Source organism: Stenella coeruleoalba, assembly GCF_951394435.1.
Source record: "Stenella coeruleoalba genome assembly, chromosome: 20".
Lineage (NCBI taxonomy): Eukaryota > Metazoa > Chordata > Mammalia > Artiodactyla > Delphinidae > Stenella > Stenella coeruleoalba.
Genome location: NC_137166.1, coordinates 38,998,892 through 39,013,189, shown reverse-complemented (window position 1 = coordinate 39,013,189; position 14,298 = coordinate 38,998,892). Strand labels below are relative to the sequence as shown.

The window sequence follows — 14,298 nt, the reverse complement described above, 5'->3', positions numbered from 1 at the left end:
GGTTAATGAGCCACTTTTTTTTTTTAATTTTGTGGTGTCTATTTGCAAAGCTGACCTAATGCACAGCATCACAGCTCTCAACCTCTGAAGGGCCAAGAGGGACACAGGAGCCTTTGTCTGGTGGCAAACAAAGGCCAAGTCATGGCAGAGTGGACCCTGAGGTGACGTGGGCCGCCTGCCCCCCGCGAGGACGCCTGCCCTACAAGCCCGCGCGCTGGGCAGATTCAGAGGGAAGAGGCAGAAGATGTGTGTCCCCCCTCTTGGGAAGGGCTCACTCCAAGGGCTCATCCCAAACCCAGGCAGAGCAGGCATTTCTCTGCCCCGCGAGCTCGCCCAAAGAGAAGCACCTCCAGAAAGAAAGACCAAATTCACATTCTGAACCTTAATTGAAGCTGGTCATTTTGACTTCGCTAGGCTTCTCCCCTGACTCCCTCACTCCAGAGGAAAACCCCCCAAAAGGTCTTTCAGCGCCATTACTAGCCCCATAAACTAATCAAGCACCATTAAAGGGAAAGAATATGACATAAAGCTTTTGTTTTCAGAAATGAAAGACAGAAAGGAAAAAGCAGGAGAGAGAAAGAAAGAAGAAAAGAAACCCAGCAGCAGCAGGAGAATCACAGGGAAGGAGAAACCGTCACCCAGACACCAGGGAGGGTGGCTCAGGCTGGTGCCGGATGGCAAGAAGGGTTAAATTTATGTTCCATTACAAGTCCCCTTTTTTTTTGGTTTCATCTTCTCAGTAAAACACATAACTTAAAATGAAATCAAATATTAAAAATGACAGACTATATAAGTGCTGTGAGTAACTTCAGGTCACGGAGGGAGGGAAAAGCCGGCAAGTTGTCAGGCACTATCTGTCAGAGTGAATTAGAAACAATCAACAGAGACTGAAAGGGAAGGTGATTGTTATTAAGCAGCGGGGCTGTGAGCAGGCTACCCAGATGTGGTCATGCATATAAAGGACAGGAAACAGCAGTTTAATTCAGGAAGCCCTGGCGAACAGGGCAGCAGAGAGGAGAAAAGTCCTTTGTCGCTAATAAGCTGGAAGTTACTTTGATAACAGCAGGGTTAGACTCGAGAATAAAACACATTTCTTTCACTACCACACACCATTAATATCACAGAAATGTGGTCGGAAGAAATGCCCGGCACAGGCGGATTAGCCACTGGCCTCCCTGGCAGCGGCCTGGGAAAGCCGGTCCCCATCTCCTTCCAGGGCCAGGCTCTCTCTGACCACCTCGCACCAACTGTCACCCTCCAGCAATGTCATATGACCAAAAAGAAAAACGATAGTATTTCATTATTTCCCAGTGTTGGGCCCTCTCGTTGCCGTGGCCTGTAAGGAAGGTATGAGCCCGGTAAACAGCCTGGATATAATGAAGTCCATGTATGCAGCAACGACAACAATTTTATATGCAGACAAGGCCCGATTTCATAAGAAATTACTTATGCAGGCGTTCTGCAATTATCCTGTGATACTTTCAGGCAACAGTCTGACAGCAGTTGTGCAAACAATAAAGGGATTACAGAAATAAAAACAAATAATATTACACACACAGAAACTCCATGTTGCATGTGGACGGGTGAAGGGAGTATATGCGGATGAGCAGAGCCAGGCAGGGGCCAACAGGAGGTGAGGCCCAGAGACCAGCGACCCCTTCCCAGCACGCAGACGATGCTGGTCCACTGCACCCTGATGGAGCTACCGCAGGCAGCTGTATGGGGTCTGCCCCCATCTCTGGGAATGCTGGGCCACCTGCCTGCCTCTCAGGGGAGCTGAGTACCTGGGTCACCTTTGCTGGATGGAGCAGATTCACAGGACCAGGACATGCACTGGGTGGGCTGAGCAGCCTCGCCATTTCTCTCCCATACCAGGTAGCCTCCCAGGACAGAAAGTATCTTCTTCTTCAGCTCATCCCAGGATCAACACAGGCCACCCATATCCAGCGGCAGCCAGAGCTTCCAGTCAGCTTGCTGCAGCATCAGGACCGCCCCATCCCAAACACAGGTGAGCAGAGCACGTGGATTAGCCACACTTGAGGCCCGAGGCGTCTGTCCAAGCAGCCCCACTACTGGCATGAGGAGGGGTCGTTCTATCGCCTGCTCCCTGGGGGCAGGATCACTCGCCGTCCATCACCGTGTCCCCATATTAGACACGGGCAGGCACCCCTATAACTCAGGTGTTGGGGAGACACAGAATGAGGTGGGATGTGGAGGCCTGCAGACAGGCATCCTGACCACCTTTCCCAGAAGGTGGGTGTCTTCCCACTGCTGCACCTCTTCCAGGCATCGTCCCATCCCATGCAGCCAGGGACATTCCCCGGCCTCCCTGCAGTAAGAGAACGCAGGGCAGAAGCGTGAGGCCCGGGGCCTGCAAATGCTGCCTTCCCTTCCCACTTCACGTGCTTCCAAAGCTTGGGCTGTGCTGCGGGCAGCTCGGGTCAGCACTGGCAGATCCGCATCGCGTGCCCACTGTGTGTACGAGCCTGCGCTCAGCACGAGTCACACAGTGCGGGCTGAAGCTCTGTCCAGTCCACAGATATACTTGCGTTTGCAGAAAGTTTTTTTAAAACTTAATTAGTTGCCAACGTTGAAGGAAAAGAAAAGAACCAGTTTTTTTTTAATTTCTTTTTTCCTTAAAAACTATGCAGACCTGGAAAAATTCTGCCTGCGTTACCAAGTGCAATTGATGAGAGCTGAGAGGCCCCCTGCCATGGAATCAGCTCTCCCCAGTCTGCTCTGCACACATCCAGCTTCCTGCATTTCCCACCTGAACCCTGAATTTGGTTTTAGGACAACTCCCCAGAGACAGATGCCCAGGCTAGGCCAAAGCCTATCTAGGTGCCTCCCCGCAACACACTCTGGGGCAGAGTCCAAGCCCTCCCCTGGCCAAGCTGCCTTCAGCACTGACCATCTTTGTCCAAAACTTTCAGCATTTTATATTCTGAAAACGGGCCTACTGGAATACCTGAGGGGGACCTTCAAATTACCTGCGCAGGTATCAGGAACTCACTACCAGAGTGCTGGCCTCGTTGTGTCCTGGGTGTTGGCATAAATCAGACCTAGGGAGGTCTTGGGCTTTGCAATCCCTACATTCCAGAAAATTTGGAAAGAAATGTGGATTTGATATATATTGAGTTTGCTGAAACCAAGGTACAACAAATTCTAATGATTACAAAATGCGGAGGTGAGGGGCTGGTCAATCACTACATCAGTGAATGATTGTTGACCACTCACAGCGTTCCAGGACTGTGCTGTGTGCTGTGCAAGCTCCTGAGGTGACTAGGACACCAGCCCCTCCCCCTGTTGGTGCCTCCTTTCAGCTAAGAGGGGCCCCCAAGCTGTCCGGAACTGCCTGAGGGGTGGCCTGTTGTGCCCAGGTGAGAATGGCTCTGCCTATGACTCGCCGTGTGATCTTGAGCAAATTCCTTGCCCTTCCTGAGCCTCTCTTCACCTATAAAATAAAGGTGTCTTTGACTGCAAAAGTTTCTGCCAGCCCTAGGGCTCTATGGGTCTAGGAATTACCTAGAATTTCTAAACAGAGTCCTGCCTAACAATAGCACCTGTACTGCCCAAGGGAAAAGAGGTTTAAACTATAACCACCAAGAATCTTTACTCTTAAGCTCATTCAGAATGTTATTAGATGACCCACCAATCAACATTGACAAGGAAGTGATCACAGTCAATTTGGAGTTAACACTTCCTGGTAGTGGATGGAACGTGCTTACACCTCCCTGAGGCTGTACAGACTTAGGCAGACCTGATCAAAGGGAGCCCCAAGCCTTCCACCTGCAGCTCTGCCCAAGCCCACAGCTGCGGGGGCTCAGCTGGGTCCAGAGGAGCAGCTGAAGGGCCCTGTGGCCCCCATGTGACTGGCCACCTTTCCTACACCCATGGGGCCTGAAATCCCTGACTCCCAGTTTTAGACAAGTCACAAGGACATCCCTCTGGTAGAACATTAAGGTCGCAGCGAACAGCCCACCAAGAGTTGGTTCAAGCCACTTGCAGAATTCTGGCACCTAGGAGCATTCCCTCACCTGGAAAGGTGGGTTTCTCAAGACACACTCTCTGGTTAAAAGCAACATAAACATAGGCTTCCCTGGTGGCGCAGTGGTTGAGAGTCCGCCTGCCGATGCAGGGGACACGGGTTCGTGCCCCGGTCCGGGAAGATCCCACATGCCTCAGAGCGACTGGGCCCGTGAGCCATGGCCACTGAACCCGTGCGTCTGGAGCCCTGTGCTCCGCAACGGGAGAGGCCACAACAGCGAGAGGCCCACGTACCAGAAAAAAAAAAAAAAAAGCAACAAAAACATAAAAGAAAGGCAATAGTCCTCACCACGGTCTACAAAGGCGTGTCTATCCAGGCCCTACAACCCACCCACCCTCTCCCCAGAGCTCACGTGCTCCAGCCTGATTGGCCTACACTCTGTCCCCCATACATGCTGGGTTCTTCCCCACCACAGGGCCTTTGCACGTGCTACTCCCTCAGCCAGGAATGCTCTTCCTCCAGGCCTTCACTGGCTGGCTCCTCTGTGTCCTTCAGACCTCTCACTTCTAATGTGCCATCCTCAAGAGGGCCACCCCTGGGCTTCCCTGGTGGCGCAGTGGTTAAGAATCCACCTGCCAATGCAGGGGACATGGGTTCAAACCCTGGTCGGGGAAGATCCCACATGCCACGGAGCAACTAAGCCCATGTGCCACAACTACTGAGCCTGCGCTCTAGAGCCCGTGAGCCACAACTACTGAAGGCCGTGTGCCTAGGACCCGTGCTCCGCAACAAGAGAAGCCACCACAATGAGAAGCCCGTGCACCACAACGAAGAGTAGCCCCCACTCGCCGCAACTAGAGAAAGCCCGCGCGCAGCAACGAAAACCCAATGCAGCCAAAAATAAATATAGTAAATAAATTTATAGAAAAAAGAAAAGAGGGCCATCCCTGATCACCCAAGTACAGATATTCCCCCTCACCCTCTTCTCACCCCAGACATTTCCTCATAGCCTTTATCACTATCTGACATCATCTTATCCATGGTCATTTTGTTTACTGTGTCCCAGCCCCACAATATAAGCTCCCTGAGGGCAGGGAGCTTGTCTGTCTTGTCCAAGGCTGTATCCAGGGCTGCTTCATGGCCAAGGGATCAGGCTCCAAAATCAGAAAGAAGCAGCACAAACCTTGGCCTCACCATCCAGCAGCTGTGTGACCTGGCGGAAGCCACTCAACTTCTCTGACCTCAGTTTCCACATCTGGAAAATGGAACTAGTAAAAGCATCTACCGGCAAGGGAGCTAATGAGGACTAAGATAATCCCAAGAAGCTCTTAGACCAGAATTGGTTCACTCTGCCTTCCCTCTGGAGTTAAAATTATCTCTGATTTTATTTTTCTCTCAGGCAAAATGAGAGTAATGTGATCTTACTTTCCTCCCTCATTCAGTGGCTACAAAGGAGTTTGCAGGGATCCTTACCTCCATGAGCCTGGAGATCTCCCAGTGAAGATCAAATACGACGCAAAGCCACACACACATACGCAGGGCTTATCATCATTAGCACACAGAAATTACAATTATTCACTCCCTCCTCTGTGCTCCTAAAGTACGGCTCCTGCAGCATTTAACTAAGGTAATTACTGCCACGGGAAGGCTGTTGACTCACCCGTCTGTACCAGGACACGGGGATGCCTCGGGACAGCACCCTGAGTTCAGGGTCCTGCACGTGCCCCGGGGATAGTGGGAGCCACTCTGTGTCTGCCCGATGGAGGGAAGGTCCTATGGTCTCTGAGAGCCAATTCCTTCTAGAAGTCACTGGGCCTCGAGACCAAGCATGGGGTCTTTCTGAAGGATAAAGCTGTGGAGAGCTGGACAGACACGCCTTCAGACTCTGCCTCCAATCCGTTTTGGGGTTGCTCTGGAAATCCATGTTGTGGCAGAACAGTAAATCATTTTCTGATGTGTACAAGGGGTTCCGTTACCGACAGGTTGCTTAGGGTTTCTAAGTAATAGTGCTTCAGTTGTCCCAAAGCTGTATTTATATAATATTTGACTTTAAAAAGTCAAGTGTCCGTTTCAAAGGATGGGGAGGGCATTGGGGGAGAGGAATGGGAACAAGATGTCCCCAACAGGTACCTTCAGAAGTCCAGAAATGTCTCAACCAGCTCATCATAATTCCGGGCTCTAGGGCCTGAGAATCCTGTGTGCCGGGGCTGGGGAGTCAGCAAGAGGCTGGAAAGGAGATGCCCACATGCTCTCCGCCTGTTTCTAAAGCCCGTCCCCTTTCTTGGTCTCCAGGGCACAGAATATGCTCTTAGATATAAAGTTCTAACCCTACTCCAGTTCACATGACCCCTAATTATTCCAAGATGTACATTTTCCATGCAGAAAAATCTCCCCACGTGCTCATGGCCAATCCCTAGAACATCTCATCATCTCTCCTTATCTTCTATGAGGTCCAAACCACACCAAGTGATGAACTTTTTAAAACGCATGCCTCGGGGGCAGGAAACCTGGTGAGGCCGGTGCCTCGGCCTATCCCACCGGGTCTCAGGAGCCACATGCAGGACGGCGCTTCTTGTTCAGAGAAGAAGCCCAAGTCACTCCAGCTCCTGCCCTCGGTCACCCCACCTGTCAGGCACAGTGGTTCATCCTCCTCTTGGCTTCTCATACTGATGTGGGTCAAGGGGAAAAGGCAGCACCCTTGCAGTACCTCCTCGCCCCCCTCAAGAGGCACAGAGGGTGCAACGTTCCAGAGCCAGCTGGCAGTGCTCACTCCCAGGGGAAAGCCAGCCCCACCCATCTCCCCTACCTGAGGCCCTCGGCAGTGATGATAAGCTAGGCCTTCGGAAACTGTGAGCATCCACGCGGCAGAATCCCTACCATCAATGTAGCAGCTAAATATTGTAAGACTCCTAACTCCCCCATCTGTGTTTTGCCTCCCAAGAGGGAAAATAGTCTTCACAGACATTCCCTGATCTGGCAGGCGAATTCTAAACCTTACTGGCAACCGCAGGCTTGTTTTCCCAACCAAACAGCTATGGAACCAAAAACTGTTCTGCCTGTGTTATGCTGAGGAGGGGACAGCCAAACAGCTCAGTCCGGAGGCCCAGGAAGCCCGTGGCTGTCTCCATCGTCAGAGGGGTCCCGGTGCTCAGAGGTCCCGGAGCCACTGGAGGCCGCCCGCCCTCCGCTGACGGAAGTCACAACTGCTGGTGTTCGCTGTTCCTTTTCCTAACACGGAATACACCCACCAAGAAGCTGATGGAAAACACTCACCACAGTGTGAAATCAACACTTTCTGACTCAAAGGAAAGGGGTAAAAAAGGGAAACCTTCCAACCCTTTGGCTGCAGACATTTCCTCCCACAAGATTCCAGGAGGGAGTGGGCACCGCCATTGCCCTGGGCTCTGCCACTGAGCCGACCTTGGCATCCCAGCCCCTCGCTTCCCATTTTATGGTATTTCCCCGCATTTTTCCTAGCCCTTCCCAGTCTCAATACCAGAACCCTGCACCTGTGCAATTGCTAATACACCAAATCTGATGATGACTGTGGAGGCCTAATTGATAGGGGCCTTTATCGACTGGCCTTGATGTCTATCTGAGGTTCTCAACAGCCAAGATTTAAATGTTTCATTTTATTTTTAACTTTCACTTTTCCACATTTCAGCAATGTCAGGCAGAGAGGTATGGTTTTACTATCAGAAAGAATCATGGTGCAGAATAATTTATGACTTCAGCTTGGGCTTTCAGAAAAGCTATTTCAAATCTTCACTTTGATTTGGTTGTATCAAAACTACTCAAAATAACAGCGGCACTTTCTTGGAACCAGAATATGTTAGCAGCACCTCAGGATTTCGAACTGAAGCCTTGTATTCATCCCAGAAGAAAACTTGAGAAAGGAATTGAGCCACAGAGAGGAAAATAACATTTTTTCATGATTCCTTTGTTCCCCCTCCCCACCCATCCCCAAACACACCCAAACCATGAAGGAATGTCTCGCCCATGGCAAAAGGTCCTGCCAGTCACCACTCACCCAGAGCTATGGGCAGGTAGAGGAATCCTACTTGGGTCGGGGAGAGGCTGGGAGGAAGCCCCCGGCCAGGGGGGAGAGAGAGGAGGCTATTTGGTTGGCATTTGCGTCAGGTCAATGCGACAAAGCAGGAGGAAATGATGTGTGTCTAGGGCAAAGAGTTCTTATATAGTAAGACTTACCTTAGCAGCTTAACTGCATACTTGTCTTAAGGACTGTCAGTGTGGTGAGAAAATACCCCAGAAAGGTTGCGGCTGATCCGGGCACTGACAGATTGCCAGAGGGGCGTCCCAGTTCCCTATCACAAAAGGAAATAGAGAAAGAAGTGATGTAAAGTGAAATGTAACAAATTCACCAAATCACAGCAATATGCAGAGGTCAAGGAAATTCAGCTGAAAAGGTTAAAGATGAAATCAAACCCGGTGTATGAGAATGAAAATCTATCCCAATGCAAGGCCACTGGTGATGCTCTGTAGACAAGAAGCTAAATACTGCCTAGTGCTGGGATCTTTCATTTTCATCAGATCAATAAAAGCTTATATTTATCAGGATTCCAAGCAGCTGCCACTTCTGACAACCTCCACTTTATTTTCTCACTCCTTGCGCCATATCGGGGCAAAGAGGAGAGGGGAAGCAGCTTTTAATGCTATTTACACCTGAAGACACAATTCCATTAAGAGGTCCTGTTTTGTTAAAGAAACAGGGAATGATATGATTATATTGGCAGGAGCGGGAAGTCTCTTTGTTCTTCCCCCGATGTTTTCCCTTTGCAACTCAGACCCAGCACGAAGATTTCCTGACATGAAGTCCATGTGCGAGCACTTTTTTGTTCAAACTTACCATTTACAAAGAGAGAAAGGCTTTCTGCTAAAACAGTTACCATTCTAATCATCTGTACAACAATATTTGCTATCAGGCATTCTAAATAGATTATCACCAGTCCATCTGTGTCATTATTGATTTATAAGGCTTTAAGCAGCTTTAGAATGGAAGCTTTCCCACTGAAGGGTTTCTTGTATAAATCAGAGCCATGCTCAAATATAGCAGCCATCACTCAAGATATTGTTCTTAAAATCATCACAAGAAGGAGAAAATGATAAATTGCTTGTAATATACTGATCCAAACTGATATGCAAATCTTGTTTTTTAAATATATTACTTGAGTAAAAAGAGGCATCATTAACATATGAATGCTATATGCAAATGATAGTGACAGAGCAGATGTTGGCGCATGTAATTGACCTATATGTGAATTGCATCAGAACCCTTAACTCTATTAATTCACTACCCAGTAACTAGATATTGTCCAAAAAGTACATTCTTTGAAACCATATACTGGAAGCAAAGCTGACAGGGTTCCAAGGATTCTGAAACAAGGTCACTGTCACTAGTATTTTGCTGTCATCTGCATTCCCCTTCTTATAGATGACATCATCACGGGGCCGTGTAAATCGATCACTTAATAGCATTTAGAAAATACTGCAGTGGGGAACAGGTTATAAAAAAAATGCCCCAGTTTTATTCTTTTTCTTGGCAGAAATGTCATACCTCTTAAACTGAGGGTTTGTGCATGAGTGCACTGTGAAACACACAGATGCCATTTTATTCCCCGTCTTTATTTTTCCACTTCTTCTCAGAATGACATTAAATTGTATTAAATAGCCTTTTGTCCACAGGGCACAGACCACCCCGCATATGATAATGTATTAATGCCCCACGTTCCAGCCACTGAGCTGAAACATTCTGAGACTTGGAGGATAAGTATGAAGCACTATTGTGTGTATAGCCTGCTAACAACTGTGACACATACTAATAGAAACATACCTAATAAATTACTGCTTTCAGGTCTAGCAAGCTGACATTTCTCTGCAAGGGACAATTTTATATTTGTGGCACAGAACAAAATTGCTTCATATGAAGCCACTGTGGATTAGCATAAAAATTAACACTTAAATTTCAGCTTATTTTCCACCCTCTCCTCCTGCCACAACAATCAATTCCTCTTATAAATCTGATTAGATTTTATGATGCTTATTATTCAGAGCATGTCTCAACACAGCATTCACAGGCTTGAAGACTATTTGTTTAAATAGAAAAAAGAAGCAGATAAATCTATAGGTATTTTTTATTACCCCATTCCCCACCAGTTTTTTCCTCATATTGTAACATCAGTAATTGATTGCACACATTAATTAACATGTAAGGTAGAAATTCTGCATTCTGCATGATTTATTTTCCTATCTGGTGAGTAGGTTTGTCTGCTGCCCTTGTGTTTCTAGGACATTGGGCTCGATTCTGGTCCAGACATAAATGCCAATGCTCATTCCCCTTGAAAGTTATTAATGTCAGATATGAAATGAGATTTTTGATTTCACCTGCTTACTAGTCCACAAAAGCTGTTTTGAGGGATGTAGGCTTAAACGCCAAAATTTGAAATGATACATTGCTATATCTGATAACATGCAAATATGTTCATTAGACATAATTCAGCAGGAGAGAATAGCAACACTTTTGTAACTAGTCTAGGTCAAAAATGGTTGTTAATTAAACAAGTCATGAAAAATGGCATTACAAGGAGACGTCCAGCAGACACCAGACTTTCTAATGATATGCTGCTGATAGGTACCCAATGCTTTCTGCTAAAACAGAGGGGGGGATAAAACTTTCTGAGCATTTCACGTAATCTACAGCAACGTGAACAAAACTATACCCACATTAAGAACCCCCAATTGATCACAGATTCTTCTTAGGTTTTAATGGTAACACGCTACACTTCTTCATTTGAAGATGTGCTTTCATTCTCTGTCTTAGTGGCTTAAGGTGATTTATATGGTTGATTCCTTCACAAATAAACCAGAAAAGAAATTAATATTATATCCAGTCATGCTGCTGGCTGCCCTGAGTGTTTATGGCTGTGTATTCTAAATCAGGTAGAGCAGTACGCAAAAGGATGGTTGGACGGTGAAAGCAGAGATGGGGCTGAGGTGGATGGAGGATAAAAGCAAGGGAGGAACGTGCGGGTGGATCTTCCTTTTCCTGTGATCCTTCTCAGGTGCAGGCTTCTGTTCCCTACGGAACTAGGGTATAGGAAGAACTCTGGCCATGAGTTGAGATTCAGTGTGGGCGGGGTTCTGATACACAGGTAAAACAGGCCACCTGAGCTTGTCTTGGGGTGAGGCTTCATGAATACCTGGGGAAAGGAGAGTATCTCAGGAGTTAAGTACAGTCTGAATGAGGGCAGGATGAGTTTCCAAATGGCCACCCATGCCGCCTTCGCTGCAGAGAGGAAAGTATTCATAGAGCGGTAAAGGCTGAACACATCTTCCAGAGCCAACTGGTACCCTATACAGCTTGCTGGTATGAAAGCCCTTTGTCGATGTTCTACTTATCAAAAGCATCCTTGCAGCCAGACACTTAAAAGCACAGTCTGGAAAACAGAAAGGGCACGTATATGCATTTGGAGTCAAGCACAATAAGGAAGGTTGAGGGCAAGCTTAAATTACCATCTCAATAAACCAAAAGAAGTCTACATTTAGGCCAGGGAAACAGTCGATCTATATTCCCAACACCAACGCAGAGCTTGATGGAAAAGTAATTTCTAATCCCTACTCACTTGGTGGAGGCAGGTCCTTCCCCAAATACTTCATGTCCAAGGCTAAAACATTCTCATTCTTAGCTTGGCTTGCAGTTAATGTTACTACTAATCAAAACAAGCACCATAGTTTTCATCCTGCCTATCTTTCAGGGATAATGTGAAGTTCAAAAAAAGGAAATAGATGGAAACTCTTTGGTGGAGGAAGAGAAGGAAACGTAGTTCTGCAGGACCCTTATTATTTTTCATTCCCACTATGCCCTTCACTGCATTTCCTGCCCACTCCACGCGTGCCCCTCATGAGTTCATCTGGACAGAGAGCTCCTCCTTTCCAAACTGTCACACCACGGCCCTGGTTTCTAGACTCAACCGTCTATTGCTTCCCCACGGGGCATGCTGCCAGTTCTTACATCCCAGGAGCAACCCAGCGATGGCTCGGGGTCATGAGACTTATTGAGGAGGTCTGGGGGGCCCCCACATATTCTCAGGCCCTAGGGAAGACCTGAGGAGGGAAGACCCTAAGACCGCAGCACACAAGTGATATTTAGATCCCATGGTCACAGTAAATGGGTTTAGCCTGTTCCTCTCATGGGCCAATAATTCTCCCTCAGGGGCCCTGGCACTATTTATCCAACTTCATGTGCCTCTACACGCAACAATGAGAAAGATGCCCAGAATCTACCCTGGGTATGGCTAAACTACTCCACATTTCTCCAGAGAAATTAATTAACTTCAAAGTGTTCTATTTGTTGAAAGGATGAAATGAATGAGCGAACTAACAAATGTCCACATGAAGAAAAATGTGAATAAGTGAATGAATGCATAAAGGCATGCATGAATAGATGGATGAAGAGGTAGAATGATGATTGAAAGAGTTAAAAAGTAACAAACACATGACTTAATGTGCAAATGCAAAAATACACATGTAAATGAAAAACATGCCTTATGGATGAATGAAAGAATACCATTGGTATCTTTTTAATAAAAAAGTATACACGTGAGCTCTTATAGCATGCCTACCTAGTGGGTTGATGTAAGGTAGAAGAGAAGAAATAGTAAATAAGGTCTGGTTTATTGTCAAAGTGTTTGGTCACCCATCCTTGGCTTCCTTCCTGTATCTCAAAGAACACGAACTCCTAGAAAACCCTGTGGGGCAACCGATAGGATTCTGCACGAACCCCCGCAGACTCAGGAGAAGGGAGAGAAACATTCCTGCCTCCTGTCTGAATCTTCAGGATGAGAGGGCTCAGAGAGGTGTTTGTGACCATGAGACACCTGCATCTGCTAGACACTGATGGACGTCTCCTGGGAGGCAGGAGCCTCAGCCATCAGGAGCACAGACTCTAGACCAGAGCCCAGTAAGGCCCAGCACTGATATTGAGAATTCACGTCAACACGGAGCCTCCATTTCTTCATCTTTAGAACGGAGATAACACATCTGAAAGTGCTTACCCAGGGTCTGGCACCCACTCACCACTCGACCACCAGCCATCACTGTCTGCTACTGCTCAGCAGTTCTGCCCTGTGACTCCCGGGCCCCCTGCCTGTGGGGAGCTTGCTCCCAGGTGGACATCCACCTCTACCAAATGTGCTGGTGGCCAGGCTACCGGAAGCAGGGGACTGGACTGTAGGAATCCTCACGACTCCGTTCAAGTGTATATTTTGCTTCTTCTACCAAAGCTCCACCGATCTGCCTAAATAAAGACACTTTCTATTTAAAATGACTGCAGAGCGTCAATCGTTGTGATTCTCTGCTCTTCTGTGGAATTTGGTTTCCCATCTACAGAATCAAGAACTTGGTCTAGATCATGTTTTTTCAGCATTTTCTAGCAGAGTCCTTTTCCAAGGAAATCTTTCCACATGTGAGCTGATAAAAGCAGTTCCTCTAGCCAAAGCTGCAGAGGAGAGCCCTGAGGCCTCTCCTTCCCTTGGCCCCCAAGACGTCTTAGAACCCCTGAGGTCCCCTGGAAGCCAATTTGAGAACCATTGCGTTGGAGATTTCCTGATGGCCACCCTAACTGCATTGGGGACAGTGTGGCCCACATTTCCATCATTTGCATGCCACCTTCGCCTTATCGCCATATCTGCTTATACCTGTACCATTAACTCGTTAGGATCTTTCGTGAAATTCACTCATAGATTTCCTTAAATCAATTTGTTTTTAATGGAAATTTTATATAACACTGCCATAAACCAAAAACAATATTTATTCCCCATCTAAGTTTGTAAAATAGATACTTAACTATATCAAAGAGAAAAGTGCTCAGCCAGGTTAAATCTGAAGTCATCTCTGAGCACTGGGGAACAGTGCGGGACAGGGAGCTGAGAGCACCGACCTTGCGGTGAGTGGCCTGGGCTTGACCACTACACAGTTTCCTCATCTGTAAAATGGGGATGGAAGTAGTACCTACCTCATAAGGTTGTTGCAAGAATTAATTAAATTCAATGAGATGATTAGTAATGAACTAATTGACATAATGTGCCTGGAACGTTGTTGTTACGCTGAGCCAGCAGGAGGGAAAATTGCATGGAGCTGGCCACCTCTTACGTGTCTCCCACAGAATGTTGGCTCACACACACTGAACCAGAGGAGGAGGGTGACACAGGGACAAGGTCATGGGGCTAGGCCTGTCCTCGCCCAGCCCTACCACTAGCTCGCTGTCTGACCTCAGAGGCTCTTCCATTCGAGCC

General features: G+C 47.5%; 1 protein-coding gene across 3 annotated transcripts in view; it reads right to left on the bottom strand.

Annotated features, from left to right (window-relative positions):
• ZNF536 (zinc finger protein 536) overlaps positions 1–14,298 on the bottom strand; it is a 282,945-nt gene that overhangs the window by 163,021 nt on the left and 105,626 nt on the right. For all 3 annotated transcript variants that reach the window (XM_079907425.1, XM_079907426.1, XM_079907424.1), the window contains exon 3: positions 8,198–8,313. The gene's annotated coding sequence lies outside the window, so the exon portion shown is untranslated. The remainder of the gene's footprint in view (positions 1–8,197; positions 8,314–14,298) is intronic.